A 12,029-nucleotide genomic window follows, 5' to 3' on the forward strand; every position below is an offset into this window, starting at 1 on the left:
CATAGGTTTGTGGCCTATATGTATGTGTCACTGGGACCCTGTCACACAGGGCCCCAGTGCTCATAGGTGTGCATGTATATGTTCCCTGTGTGGTGCCTAACTGTCTCACTGAGGCTCTGCTAACCAGAACCTCAGTGGTGATGCTCTCTCATTACTTTCAAATTGTCACTAACAGGCTAGTGACCATTTTTACCAATTTACATTGGCTTACTGGAACACCCTTATAATTCCCTAGTATATGGTACTGAGGTACCCAGGGTATTGGGGTTCCAGGAGATCCCTATGGGCTGCAGCATTTCTTTTGCCACCCATAGGGAGCTCTGACAATTCTTACACAGGCCTGCCACTGCAGCCTGAGTGAAATAACGTCCACGTTATTTCACAGCCATTTTACACTGCACTTAAGTAACTTATAAGTCACCTATATGTCTAACCTTTACCTGGTAAAGGTTAGGTGCAAAGTTACTTAGTGTGAGGGCACCCTGGCACTAGCCAAGGTGCCCCCACATTGTTCAGAGCCAATTCCCTGAACTTTGTGAGTGCGGGGACACCATTACACGCGTGCACTACATATAGGTCACTACCTATATGTAGCTTCACCATGGTAACTCCGAATATGGCCATGTAACATGTCTATGATCATGGAATTGCCCCCTCTATGCCATCCTGGCATTGTTGGTACAATTCCATGATCCCAGTGGTCTGTAGCACAGACCCTGGTACTGCCAGACTGCCCTTCCTGGGGTTTCTCTGCAGCTGCTGCTGCTGCCAACCCCTCAGACAGGCAGCTGCCCTCCTGGGGTCCAGCCAGGCCTGGCCCAGGATGGCAGAACAAAGTACTTCCTCTGAGAGAGGGTGTGACACCCTCTCCCTTTGGAAAATGGTGTGAAGGCAGGGGAGGAGTAGCCTCCCCCAGCCTCTGGAAATGCTTTGTTGGGCACAGATGTGCCCAATTCTGCATAAGCCAGTCTACACCGGTTCAGGGACCCCTTAGCCCCTGCTCTGGCGCGAAACTGGACAAAGGAAAGGGGAGTGACCACTCCCCTGACCTGCACCTCCCCTGGGAGGTGTCCAGAGCTCCTCCAGTGTGCTCCAGACCTCTGCCATCTTGGAAACAGAGGTGCTGCTGGCACACTGGACTGCTCTGAGTGGCCAGTGCCACCAGGTGACGTCAGAGACTCCTGCTGATAGGCTCCTTCAGGTGTTAGTAGCCTTTCCTCTCTCCTAGGTAGCCAAACCCTCTTTTCTGGCTATTTAGGGTCTCTGTCTCTGGGGAAACTTCAGATAACGAATGCATGAGCTCAGCCGAGTTCCTCTGCATCTCCCTCTTCACCTTCTGATAAGGAATCGACCGCTGACCGCGCTGGAAGCCTGCAAACCTGCAACATAGTAGCAAAGACGACTACTGCAACTCTGTAACGCTGATCCTGCCGCCTTCTCAACTGTTTTCCTGCTTGTGCATGCTGTGGGGGTAGTCTGCCTCCTCTCTGCACCAGAAGCTCCGAAGAAATCTCCCGTGGGTCGACGGAATCTTCCCCCTGCAACCGCAGGCACCAAAAAGCTGCATCTCCGGTCCCTTGGGTCTCCTCTCAGCACGACGAGCGAGGTCCCTCGAATCCAGCGACACCGTCCAAGTGACTCCCACAGTCCAGTGACTCTTCAGCCCGAGTTTGGTGGAGGTAAGTCCTTGCCTCACCTCGCTGGGCTGCATTGCTGGGAACCGCGACTTTGCAAGCTTCTCCGGCCCCTGTGCACTTCCGGCAGAAATCCTGTGTGCACAGCCAAGCCTGGGTCCACGGCACTCTAACCTGCATTGCACGACTTTCTAAGTTGGTCTCCGGCGACGTGGGACTCCTTTGTGCAACTTCGGCGAGCACCGTTTCACGCATCCTCGTAGTGCCTGTTTCTGGCACTTCTCCGGGTGCTACCTGCTTCAGTGAGGGCTCCTTGTCTTGCTCGACGTCCCCTCTCTCTGCAGGTCCAATTTGCGACCTCCTGGTCCCTCCTGGGCCCCAGCAGCGTCCAAAAACGCCAAACGCACGATTTGCGTGTAGCAAGGCTTGTTGGCGTCCATCCGGCGGGAAAACACTTCTGCACGACTCTCCAAGGCGTGGGAGATCCATCCTCCAAAGGGGAAGTCTCTAGCCCTTGTCGTTCCTGCAGTATTCACAGTTCTTCAGCCTAGTAAGAGCTTCTTTGCACCAACCGCTGGCATTTCTTGGGCATCTGCCCATCTCCGAGCTGCTTGTGACTTTTGGACTTGGTCCCCTTGTTCCACAGGTACCCTCAGACAGGAATCCATCGTTGTTGCATTGCTGATTTGTGTTTTCCTTGCATTTTCCCTCTAACACGACTATTTTGTCCTTAGGGGAACTTTAGTGCACTTTGCACTCACTTTTCAGGGTCTTGGGGAGGGTTATTTTTCTAACTCTCACTATTTTCTAATAGTCCCAGCGACCCTCTACAAGGTCACATAGGTTTGGGGTCCATTCGTGGTTCGCATTCCACTTCTGGAGTATATGGTTTGTGTTGCCCCTATCCCTATGTTTCCCCATTGCATCCTATTGTAACTATACATTGTTTGCACTGTTTTCTAAGACTATACTGCATATTTTTGCTATTGTGTATATATATCTTGTGTATATTTCCTATCCTCTCACTGAGGGTACACTCTAAGATACTTTGGCATATTGTCATAAAAATAAAGTACCTTTATTTTTAGTATAACTGTGTATTGTGTTTTCTTATGATATTGTGCATATGACACTAAGTGGTACTGTAGTAGCTTCACACGTCTCCTAGTTCAGCCTGAGCTGCTCTGCTAAGCTACCATTATCTATCAGCCTAAGCTGCTAGACACCCTATACACTAATAAGGGATAACTGGGCCTGGTGCAAGGTGCAAGTACCCCTTGGTACTCACTACAAGCCAGTCCAGCCTCCTACATTGGTTGTGCAGCGGTGGGATAAGTGCTTGAGACTACTTACCACTCTTGTCATTGTACTTTTCATAAGAGAAAAATATACAAAACAAGGTCAGTGTATATACACATAGCCAAAAAGTTTTGCATTTCCTCTTTTCACTCTTTTCTAAGTGCTGAAAAGTACTTCTAAACTTACAAAAAGTTCTTAAAAGTTTAAAAAGTTTTTTCTGTCTTTCCAAAAAGTTCTGAAAACTTTTTTCTCTTTGTCTATCACTTTAACTCTCTCTAAAAATGTCTGACACAGGCCAAAAAGTTGAACTGTCCAAACTTGCATATGATCACCTTAGCTGGAAAGGAGCAAGGAGTCTCTGCATAGAGAGAGGTTTGAGTGTAGGGAAGAATCCTTCTTTAGAACTGTTAATTAATATGCTTAGAGTACAGGATAAGGCCATAAGTGCCCAATCTGTAGAAAAAGTAGCTAATGGTTCTCAATCTGATCCAGGGACTCCCCCAGGAAAAGGTTCAGGAAAGAAACTTCTCAGCCTGCCCATTACTAGACAGTCTAGCATAGTTGGTACAGAGGTTGAATCACACCATACTGATGATGTGATCTCACATTATGCTGGTAGCCAAGCTGTTAGGGTGCCCTCTGTAAGGGACAGGTCTCCTTCTGTTCATTCCCATCATACCTCTGTATCTAGAAATGTCCCTCCCACCCACCCTGATGACAGATTGTTAGAAAGGGAGCTCAATAGATTGAGAGTGGAGCAAACCAGACTGAAGCTCAAGAAGCAACAGCTGGATTTGGATAGACAGTCTTTAGAAATAGAGAGGGAAAGACAGAAGATGGGTTTAGATACCCATGGTGGCAGCAGCAGTATTCCCCATAGTCATCCTGCAAAAGAGCATGATTCCAGGAATCTGCACAAGATAGTTCCCCCTTATAAGGAGGGGGATGACATTAACAAGTGGTTTGCTGCACTTGAGAGGGCCTGTGCTGTACAGGATGTCCCTCAAAAGCAGTGGGCTGCTATCCTATGGCTATCATTTAGTGGAAAAGGTAGGGATAGGCTCCTTACAGTGAAAGAAAATGATGCCAATAATTTTACAGTTCTTAAGAATGCACTCCTGGATGGTTATGGCTTAACCACTGAACAGTACAGGATAAAGTTCAGAGAGACCAAAAAGGAGTCTTCACAAGACTGGGTTGATTTCATTGACCATTCAGTGAAGGCCTTGGAGGGGTGGTTACATGGCAGTAAAGTTACTGATTATGAAAGCCTGTATAACACAATCCTGAGAGAGCATATACTTAATAATTGTGTGTCTGATTTGTTGCACCAGTACCTGGTAGACTCTGATCTGACCTCTCCCCAAGAATTGGGAAAGAAGGCAGACAAATGGGTCAGAACAAGGGTGAACAGAAAAGTTCATACAGGGGGTGACAAAGATGGCAATAAGAAGAAAGATGGTGAAAAATCTCAAGATAAGCATGGGGATAAGGGTAAAACCAAAGATCCCACTTCAAATCTTAAACACTCTTCAGAGGGTGGGGATAAAACAAATTCTTCCTCTTCTTCCCAACCTGCACACATTAAAAAGCCTTGGTGCTTTGTGTGTAAAAACAGAGGCCATAGGCCAGGGGATAAGTCCTGTCCAGGTAAACCCCCTGAGCCTACCACCACTAATACATCAAGCTCTAGTGCCCCTAGCAGTAGTGGTACTAGTGGTGGGACTGCTGGCAACAGTCAAGCAAAGGGTGTAGTTGGGTTCACTTATGGGTCCATAGTGGAAACTGATGTAATCAGTCCCAAGACAGTTTCTGTCACACCTAGTGGCATTGGCCTTGCCACACTGGCTGCTTGTCCCCTTACAATGGATAAGTACAGGCAGACAGTTTCAATAAATGGTGTTGAGGCCTTGGCCTACAGGGACACAGGTGCCAGTTTCACTTTGGTGACTGAAAACCTAGTGCCTCCTGAACAACACATCATTGGACAACAGTATAAGATTATTGATGTCCATAACTCCACTAAGTTTCTTCCCTTAGCTATAATTCAGTTTAGTTGGGGTGGAGTTACTGGCCCTAAGCAGGTGGTGGTATCACCTAGCTTACCTGTAGACTGTCTCTTAGGTAATGACCTAGAGGCCTCAGGTTGGGCTGATGTAGAGTTTTATGCCCATGCAGCCATGCTGGGCATCCCTGAGGAATTGTTCCCTCTCATTTCAAGTGAAATGAAAAAGCAAAGGAGAGAAGGCCTGAAAACTCAGGACCCCTCTCCATCAACAGGTAAAAAGGGTATCACAGTATCCCCTAACCACCCTACCATTCAGGATACTATTCCTGTGGTGGGAGAAACCTCTCCTGGGGTGGCACCTGTTCCAAGGGAATCATCAGCTGGCAAAGCTGGACTCCCTGAGGTGGAAGTACCTCTCTGTGGGATAACTAACATTGGTGAGAAAAACAGCACCATTTTAGTTAACATGGAGCATCCCTCCAACCCTCCCAGAGAAACTTTAGTGCAGAAACCCTGCACTACCTCACAACACTTAGGACAGCATCCCTGCCCTAGTGTGGAGCTCATAGGACAGCATCCCTGCCCTGCTCCAACTCAAGAGAAACAGCATCCCTGTTCTCTCTTCCAGCCAGATGGACAAAGTTTTTGCCCAGCTATGGCTTTTCTGAGACAGCATCCCTGTCTGGCATTTCCATCACTACAAATAGGTTCAGTGGACAATTCCCACTGCTCTAAACTAAAACTTACTAATAGAAACTCTGAAAATATATCTTCACATTGTTGCTTAGCTAAAAAACTTCAAACAGGGTGGTTTACATCCCCACAGGGAAGTAACCATATAGTGGATGATAAAGGGAGTAACCAGTCTATTGCAGAGCTACTCTCTACTTATCACCACTTAGACAATAAAGTCTCAACTGGCCAAGGTTAGCCTTATTGTCCTTCGTTTGGGGGGGGTTGTGTGAGAAGGTAGCCTCTTTCTAGCCTTGTTACCCCCACTTTTGGCCTGTTTGTGAGTGTATGTCAGGGTGTTTTGTCACTGTTTTCACTGTCTCACTGGGAACCTGATAGCCAGGCCTCAGTGCTCATAGTGAAAACACCATGTTTTCAGTATGGTTGTTATGTGTCACTGGGATCCTGCTAGTCAGGACCCCAGTGCTCATAGGTTTGTGGCCTATATGTATGTGTCACTGGGACCCTGTCACACAGGGCCCCAGTGCTCATAGGTGTGCATGTATATGTTCCCTGTGTGGTGCCTAACTGTCTCACTGAGGCTCTGCTAACCAGAACCTCAGTGGTGATGCTCTCTCATTACTTTCAAATTGTCACTAACAGGCTAGTGACCATTTTTACCAATTTACATTGGCTTACTGGAACACCCTTATAATTCCCTAGTATATGGTACTGAGGTACCCAGGGTATTGGGGTTCCAGGAGATCCCTATGGGCTGCAGCATTTCTTTTGCCACCCATAGGGAGCTCTGACAATTCTTACACAGGCCTGCCACTGCAGCCTGAGTGAAATAACGTCCACGTTATTTCACAGCCATTTTACACTGCACTTAAGTAACTTATAAGTCACCTATATGTCTAACCTTTACCTGGTAAAGGTTAGGTGCAAAGTTACTTAGTGTGAGGGCACCCTGGCACTAGCCAAGGTGCCCCCACATTGTTCAGAGCCAATTCCCTGAACTTTGTGAGTGCGGGGACACCATTACACGCGTGCACTACATATAGGTCACTACCTATATGTAGCTTCACCATGGTAACTCCGAATATGGCCATGTAACATGTCTATGATCATGGAATTGCCCCCTCTATGCCATCCTGGCATTGTTGGTACAATTCCATGATCCCAGTGGTCTGTAGCACAGACCCTGGTACTGCCAGACTGCCCTTCCTGGGGTTTCTCTGCAGCTGCTGCTGCTGCCAACCCCTCAGACAGGCAGCTGCCCTCCTGGGGTCCAGCCAGGCCTGGCCCAGGATGGCAGAACAAAGTACTTCCTCTGAGAGAGGGTGTGACACCCTCTCCCTTTGGAAAATGGTGTGAAGGCAGGGGAGGAGTAGCCTCCCCCAGCCTCTGGAAATGCTTTGTTGGGCACAGATGTGCCCAATTCTGCATAAGCCAGTCTACACCGGTTCAGGGACCCCTTAGCCCCTGCTCTGGCGCGAAACTGGACAAAGGAAAGGGGAGTGACCACTCCCCTGACCTGCACCTCCCCTGGGAGGTGTCCAGAGCTCCTCCAGTGTGCTCCAGACCTCTGCCATCTTGGAAACAGAGGTGCTGCTGGCACACTGGACTGCTCTGAGTGGCCAGTGCCACCAGGTGACGTCAGAGACTCCTGCTGATAGGCTCCTTCAGGTGTTAGTAGCCTTTCCTCTCTCCTAGGTAGCCAAACCCTCTTTTCTGGCTATTTAGGGTCTCTGTCTCTGGGGAAACTTCAGATAACGAATGCATGAGCTCAGCCGAGTTCCTCTGCATCTCCCTCTTCACCTTCTGATAAGGAATCGACCGCTGACCGCGCTGGAAGCCTGCAAACCTGCAACATAGTAGCAAAGACGACTACTGCAACTCTGTAACGCTGATCCTGCCGCCTTCTCAACTGTTTTCCTGCTTGTGCATGCTGTGGGGGTAGTCTGCCTCCTCTCTGCACCAGAAGCTCCGAAGAAATCTCCCGTGGGTCGACGGAATCTTCCCCCTGCAACCGCAGGCACCAAAAAGCTGCATCTCCGGTCCCTTGGGTCTCCTCTCAGCACGACGAGCGAGGTCCCTCGAATCCAGCGACACCGTCCAAGTGACTCCCACAGTCCAGTGACTCTTCAGCCCGAGTTTGGTGGAGGTAAGTCCTTGCCTCACCTCGCTGGGCTGCATTGCTGGGAACCGCGACTTTGCAAGCTTCTCCGGCCCCTGTGCACTTCCGGCGGAAATCCTGTGTGCACAGCCAAGCCTGGGTCCACGGCACTCTAACCTGCATTGCACGACTTTCTAAGTTGGTCTCCGGCGACGTGGGACTCCTTTGTGCAACTTCGGCGAGCACCGTTTCACGCATCCTCGTAGTGCCTGTTTCTGGCACTTCTCCGGGTGCTACCTGCTTCAGTGAGGGCTCCTTGTCTTGCTCGACGTCCCCTCTCTCTGCAGGTCCAATTTGCGACCTCCTGGTCCCTCCTGGGCCCCAGCAGCGTCCAAAAACGCCAAACGCACGATTTGCGTGTAGCAAGGCTTGTTGGCGTCCATCCGGCGGGAAAACACTTCTGCACGACTCTCCAAGGCGTGGGAGATCCATCCTCCAAAGGGGAAGTCTCTAGCCCTTGTCGTTCCTGCAGTATTCACAGTTCTTCAGCCTAGTAAGAGCTTCTTTGCACCAACCGCTGGCATTTCTTGGGCATCTGCCCATCTCCGAGCTGCTTGTGACTTTTGGACTTGGTCCCCTTGTTCCACAGGTACCCTCAGACAGGAATCCATCGTTGTTGCATTGCTGATTTGTGTTTTCCTTGCATTTTCCCTCTAACACGACTATTTTGTCCTTAGGGGAACTTTAGTGCACTTTGCACTCACTTTTCAGGGTCTTGGGGAGGGTTATTTTTCTAACTCTCACTATTTTCTAATAGTCCCAGCGACCCTCTACAAGGTCACATAGGTTTGGGGTCCATTCGTGGTTCGCATTCCACTTCTGGAGTATATGGTTTGTGTTGCCCCTATCCCTATGTTTCCCCATTGCATCCTATTGTAACTATACATTGTTTGCACTGTTTTCTAAGACTATACTGCATATTTTTGCTATTGTGTATATATATCTTGTGTATATTTCCTATCCTCTCACTGAGGGTACACTCTAAGATACTTTGGCATATTGTCATAAAAATAAAGTACCTTTATTTTTAGTATAACTGTGTATTGTGTTTTCTTATGATATTGTGCATATGACACTAAGTGGTACTGTAGTAGCTTCACACGTCTCCTAGTTCAGCCTGAGCTGCTCTGCTAAGCTACCATTATCTATCAGCCTAAGCTGCTAGACACCCTATACACTAATAAGGGATAACTGGGCCTGGTGCAAGGTGCAAGTACCCCTTGGTACTCACTACAAGCCAGTCCAGCCTCCTACACCAACACATACCCCACCCACACCCTCACTCCCATCACTCTACCACTTCCCACACCCCCCACCACCACATCTCACTCATCCCAATGCCAAGACCTGCATGCCATACCCATGTATGGACACCACTCACAGACCTGCATGCACACTAGAGAGAATCAGCTATCCCACCACATAGCAACTTATACAAGTAAAAGCTGCCAGGGCAAATACAACCAAACAGGGCAACCCACCGATACACAATATGTCACGCACAGAAACAATAACACTGCATTTACATCCCACAGGCACCCCAGCCAATGTCAGCGTCAAAGAGATGCCAGCACTATATAGTCCCCCCACAGAAGAGGCCCACAGTGATGACAGCAGCTCTGGACACGTGGATCTGGATGACCAACCTGGCCCATTAGGGACCTCTGGACAGTCGGTTACCCAGGCACAGTCACACACCACCACAGAGCCTCCCCCCTCAGGACACACCACCACAGCACCCACCCAGCATACTCATACCTCTGTCCAAGGACACGACAATCAGCAGTGTGTCCACCTCTACAAGGACCCCAGGCTACACCTCACACCCAAGACAATCAGGGACCTGGGGTCAGTGGCAGTGGGCACACGGTTCAGGGGACAGAGGCACAGGACACCAGTGACACTGGGAGGACTACTGTGCGCCAGGGGGAGAACAGGCCCAAGGAACCGACTCTCCAGGAGGAGGAGATCCTGGCCAACGTGAAGGACAACAGGCGGCTGCAGGTGGGACAGTACCAGGGGATCAGGGAGGACTTGCAGGCCATTAACACCTCCCCGGTCTCCATTGCAGGGGTGCTGGCAGACATGGACAACACCATGAGGGAGGCAGTCTTACAACAGCGGGCCCCTGCCACTAGCCAGACATTTGAACTGCCTTCCACCTCCGCTGCCGCTAGTGGACAGGAGGCCCTGCCACAGGACCAACAGGCCACTAGCACCCCTCCCCCTGCAGAAGGAGAACCACCCCGCAAACGTTCCCTGCAATCCAGGCAGAAGCCAGAGACTACTGCCATGACCCCCGCCAGGAAATGAGACTCTCCTGATTGTCACCCTTGTGCCCAACTCTGTCCCCCTGTCCACCTTGAATTGCCATTGCTCCCTTACTATGTCCCCTTGGAGAATGCACCTGTGCTACCAATAGACTGGAACAATACCCTGAACTTTCCACCATCATCACCCCAGCCCATTGCACTTGCCCCTCTACTTCTTAGCACTTAAATAAACACACTTTTTAAAAATACAAGTGTGGAGTATGTTAAACTTATTTCAGTATGTATTGGTTTAGCCAGGTTCAAACATTGCAATTCAACTGTACAGTAAGATTCAAATAGGAAAGACCTGTCGTTGGCTGCAGTGATCATAACCGGGGGCGATAGTGGGGCACCAATATTTGCAAAATGAGTTGCCAAAGGGTACAGTAAGTGGGCATAGTAGTAGGAAATAACAGCGTGCCAGTGCCACAGAAATACAAATTAATTACAATGAAATGTGAAGTAACACTGTCTTACCTGTGTGTCATTGGAAGTATTCTCAAATCACTGCAGTTCTGCTGTCCTCATCCTCATCCTCTGCCTCCTCATCCTCACTGTCCACAGGGTCTACTGCTGACACACGACCATCTTCAGCCTCCTCCTGCAGAAAAGGCACATGGCATCTGAGGGCCAGGTTGTGCAACATGCAACATGCCACGATTATCTGGCAGACCTTCTTGGGTGAGTAGCACAAGGATCCCCCAGTTAGATGGAGGCACTGAAACCTGGCCTTTAGGAGGCCAAAGGTATGTTCGATAATCCTTCTTGTTCGCCCATGTGCCTCATTGTAACATTCTTCTGCCCTTGTCCAGGGATTCCTCACAGGGGTCAGTAGCCCATGATAGGTTGGGGTACCCAGAGTCACCTGCAATATTGAGGGACAACATTTAGCCACACACCATCCCATATGGCCCACACAATACCCCAACAACTACTGGGTGGGAACCTGGGCTCACCTATTAGCCACACCCTGTGCCTCTGTAGTTGGCCCATCACATTTAGGATGCTGCTATTCCTCAGGATAAAGGCATCATGCACCGATCCAGGATACTTAGCATGGGAGGTATACTGGTCCGCCAAGCACACCATCTGGACATTTATTGAGTGAAAACTCTTTCAATTTCTGAATACCTGTTCATTTTGAAGGGGGGGCAAATGCAATAGGTGTACCATCAGTTGACCCAATGATGGTAGGGATATGTCCCATTGCATAGAAGTCAGCTTTCACTGTGGCCAAATCCTCCACCTGGGGGAAAACAATGTAGCTGCACATGTGTTTAATCAGGGCGGACAACACTCTGTTGAGCACTATTGAGAACATTGGCTGAGACATTCCTGCTGCCAAGCCCACTTTCACTTGGAAGGAGCCAGTTGCCAGGAAATGGAGCACTTGCACAGGAGGGGGGATCTCAGTGGGGTAACGTATAGCAGATATTAGGTCAGGCTCCAATTGCACACACATCTCTGTGATTGTTGTCCTGTCCAGTCTATAGGTGAGGATAATGTGCCTGTCCTCCATTGTTGCCAAGTCCACCAGGGTTCTGTACACAGGGTATGTCTCCACCTCCTATTCATCCGCAGCAGTTGCAATCTATGGGGCAAAATGGTGAGCAGCTGTCAGTATCTCTTATTTCCAACCACTACACTTAAATGAATGTTGTGATTTTAACAGTATTTTGTTGGAGAGGTCCAAATGGTGCATATGTGTACTGTGACGCAGTCAGGAGCCATGGCCTGCACCCCCCCCCGGAAATGGCGTCCGCCTGTCGTGTTTGGAGGAACAGGTGTAAATGAGGTATTTCCATGGATGTTGAGGGCCATTGCTGGAGCCGTGCAACTCCTCATTGGTTCACATTGGGCCTATGGGGTACCGTGGCCAATGGTGATGTACGCCGGCGGTGACGGTATGCACCGCCGCGGACGTC

This window comes from Pleurodeles waltl, chromosome 2_1 (genome assembly GCF_031143425.1).
Source record: "Pleurodeles waltl isolate 20211129_DDA chromosome 2_1, aPleWal1.hap1.20221129, whole genome shotgun sequence".
NCBI lineage: Eukaryota > Metazoa > Chordata > Amphibia > Caudata > Salamandridae > Pleurodeles > Pleurodeles waltl.